At 38.8% G+C, this 4,148-nt stretch overlaps 1 pseudogene; it reads left to right on the forward strand.

The window, feature by feature from the left end:
- Positions 1 to 2,494: 2,494 nt before the first annotated feature.
- LOC119524205 lies at positions 2,495 to 3,855 on the forward strand (annotated as a pseudogene).
- Positions 3,856 to 4,148: the final 293 nt, after the last annotated feature.

Here is a 4,148-nt window from a genome sequence, read left to right on the forward strand (position 1 = left end):
CAATTGGTAGTTTTTCCCATAACCATTCTGTTGTTAACTCTTGGTACCAATGTCGTATCTTAAAACTATATAATGCAAACACTTATTTATATTTGTAGTGCTACTCTTTGGGTTACATGCCTTTAAGCATCACTTTTGATCATGTTTGTCTTCAATGTGGCACTGATACTTATAATCCCATTAATGAACCATAATCACTCCTATCCATTCCCATACCTTTAAATTCACCCTCATTTTCATTTTTGTACATATAAGGTTATCAATCCCCCTTCACTTGCTTCTGTCTATCTCTAGGTCCCCTATATTCTACATTATAAGATACTGATTTTACATTGTTCAGGGAGTTCATGTTAGTGGTAGTGTACAATAGCTATTCTTTTGTGTCTGGCTTATTTAACATAGCATTATGTCTGCAAGGTTCATCCATGTCATGTATTTCAAGATTTTGTTCCTTCTTACTGCTGCATAGTATTCCATCATATGTATATACCACATTTTTTTTATCCTCTCATCTGTTTAAGGATACTTAGATTGTTTCCAACTCTTGGCAATTGTGAACAGTGCCGCTGTGAACATTGGTGTGTAAATGTCTGTTCCTGTCACTGCGTTCAGACCTTCTGGGTAGATAAAGAGAAGTGAAATTGCTGGATTATAGGTAATGGGTTTCTGAGGAACCATCAAACTGTCTTCCACAGTGATGTTACTTATGCATTCCCACCAGCAATGAATAAAAGTTCCAATTTCTCCACATCCTCTCCAGCATTTGTAGTTTCCTGTTTCTTTAATGGCAGCCATTCTTATTGGTGTGAGATGATATCTCATTGTGGTCTTGATTTGCATTTCCCTGATAGCTAGTGAATATGTACATTTTTTCATGTGTTTTGTAGCCATTTGTATTTCCTCTTCGGAAAAATGTCTTTTCATATCTTTTGCCAATTTTATAATTGGGCTGTTTGTACTGTCATTGAGTTGTAGGATTTCTTTATGTATGCTGGATATCAGTCTCTTATCAGATACATGGTTTCCAAACATTTTCTCCCATTGCATTGGCTGCCACTTCAACTTTTTGACAAATTCCTTTGAGGTACAGAAGCTTTTGATTTTGAGGAGTTCCCATGTATCAACTGTTTGTTCTGTTGCTTGTTCTTTGGGTAAAAGGTCTAAGAAGCTACTTCCTAATACTAGGTCTTGAAGATGTTTCCCTACATTAACTTCTAGGAGTTTTATGGTAATGTCTCTTATATTGGGGTCTTTGGTACACTTTGAGTTAATTTTTGTGTATGGTATGAGGTAGGGGCCTTTTGCATTCTTTTAGATATGGATATCCAGTTCTCCCAACCCCATTTGTTGAAAAGACTATTCTGCCCCAGCTCAGTGGATTTGGGGGCCTTATCAAAAATCAGTCGACCATAGATCTGGGGGTCAATTTGCAAAGTCTCAATTTGATTTCGTTGATAAATATGTCTGTGCCAATATCATGCTGTTTTGACTACTATGGCTTTATAATAGGCTTCAAAGTCAGGAAGTGTAATCCTCCCACTTTGTTCTTCTTTTTTAGAATGTTTTTAGCAATTTGAGGCCACTTTCCATTCCAAATAAATTTGATAACTAGCTTTTCCAAGTATACGAAGTATGTTGTTGGAATTTTGATTGGAATTGCGTTGTATCTGTAGATCAGTTTGGGTAGAATTGACATCTTAACCATGTTTAGCCATACCTATCCATAAACACGGAATATCTTTCCATCTCTTTAGGTCCTTTCTGATTTCTTTTAGTAAAGTTTTGTAATTTTCTGTGTAGAGGTCTTTTACGTCCTTGGTTAAGGTTATTTCTAGGTACTTGATTATTTTTTTAGTTGCTATTGTAAAAGGAATTGTTTTTTTGAGTGTCTTTTCAGTTAGGTCATTTCTAGTGTATAGAAACATTACTGACTTTTGCACATTAATCTTTTATCCCACCACTTTACTGAATTTGTTTATTAACTCATTTAGCACTGTTGTCGATTCCTCAGAATTTTCAAGTATACGACTATATCACCTGCAAATAATGAAGGTTTTAGTTCTTCCTTTCCAATTTTATGCCGTTTATTTCTTTGTCTTGCCTGTTTGCTCTGGCTAGAACTTCTAGCACAATTTTGAATAATAGTGGTGACAGTGGGCATCCTTGTCTCATTCCTGATCTTACAAGGAAGGCTTTCAGTCTCTCACCATTGAATACTATGCTTGCTGTGGTTTTTTCATATATGCCTTTTATAATATTGAGGTCATGTCCTTCAATTTGTACCTTTTGAAGTGATTTTATCAAAAAATGATGTTGAGTGTTCTGGTTCGTGAAGGAGCCGGCGGCTGGGCCTAAGGGGAGGAGGCAGAGGAGGGAGGAGGAGGAAGTAATAGTCAGAACCCGAGCGCCGGCTATGGCGGAGGAGGAGAAAGGAAAGAGGAAGGCGGAGCGGTGAGAGGCGGAGACGGACACCGACCAGGGGCGGCACCAGCAGCGCGAGCCCCACACCGTCCAGTTTGAGGGGTGCGGCGCGAGGAGGAGACACCGTCGCTGCCAAAGCCACATCCACAGCTTCAGTCTCGCTCTCGTCCTTCAGGCCGCGCCTGCGACCTACTGACAGGAAGCCCCGTCTCCGCAGCCCCGCGCGCCGTGGTCCAGGTTACTATCTCCAGAAAGAAAACAAATTGACACCCTCCATCCTGGAAGTGCAGTTAAGAGTCTGAAATTAGGGACTTCTTTCAAATTTGGACATGGCTAATCGAGGAGCAACAAGACCCAGTGGGCCAAATACTGGAAATAAAATATGCCAGTTCAAATTAGTACTTCTGGGAGAGTCTGCTGTTGGCAAATCAAGCCTAGTGCTTCGTTTTGTGAAGGGCCAGTTTCATGAATTTCAAGAGAGTACCATTGGGGCTGCTTTTCTAACCCAGACTGTGTGTCTTGATGACACAACAGTAAAGTTTGAAATACGGGATACAGCTGGTCAAGAACGATACCATAGCCTAGCACCTATGTACTACAGAGGAGCACAAGCAGCCATAGTTGTGTATGATATCACAAATGAGTCCTTTGCAAGAGCAAAAAACTAGGTTAAGGAACTTCAGAGGCAAGCAAGTCCTAACATCGTAATACCTTTATCAGGAAACAAGGCTGACCTGACAAATAAAAGAGCTGTAGATTTCCAGGAAGCACAGTCCTATGCAGATGACAACAGTTTATTATTCATGGAGACATCAGCTAAAACATCAATGAATGTAAATGAAATATTCATGGCAATAACTAAAAAGTTGCCAAAGAATGAACCACAGAATCCAGGAGCCAATTCTGCTAGAGGAAGAGGAGTAGACCTTACTGAACCTACGCAACCAACCAGGAGTCAGTGTTGTAGTAACTAAACCTTCAGTTTGAACTAGCTGGAATATTTTTCTGCTTCCTAAATGTTATAACAGTGGGATTGGGCATTTACCAAGCCCAGTATGACTTCCAAAAAGAAGAGACTTATGATAGAGTCAAGTTTCTAATACAGAATTATTTTAAGTGTTTCAAACTTAATTTTTAATAACATGCATGTATCCCTTTGACTAATGTTTCAGCAGTAGAAGGGGAAATTGAGAGCTGTTATGTATACATGTGTTTTATTGGAAGGTTAGGGGAAATTGTTTCTCATCACTAGGGATAGACAAATGGCTATCTGGACCCACAGTTAACCCACCAGTTCCTCCAAACTGGTAGAGTGGTAATCTATGAAAAAGATTTGGAATTTATTAATTTGGGTTTTTCAGAAATATTCTTTTTTTTAGAAGGAGGTTCTTAAAGATATTTATACTTAGCTACCGTATTCAGGAAAACAGTCGTTTCTCCTAGTGTCTATATTTAAAGTGTACATTCCACAGTTTAATAAAAAGGCCACAAGAAGACAGTCCACATCTTCAGGGGAAAAAATGAACATTAATGGTATACTGTATCTGAATTGTAGCCAATCCTGTTATATTTTTAAATGGTAGTAAAAACCAAATGTAACCTCATCTTGTTGTAGGAGTATGAAAACTCATATCTTAACGGATAGTGTTCCTGCAACATGTTAGCTCTTCAACAAAAGTGAAACAAACCAGGTGTTTGTGATTTCTGTTTAATCACTGCTGGCCATT

This window comes from Choloepus didactylus, chromosome Y (genome assembly GCF_015220235.1).
Source record: "Choloepus didactylus isolate mChoDid1 chromosome Y, mChoDid1.pri, whole genome shotgun sequence".
In the NCBI taxonomy this organism is placed as follows: Eukaryota; Metazoa; Chordata; class Mammalia; order Pilosa; family Megalonychidae; genus Choloepus; species Choloepus didactylus.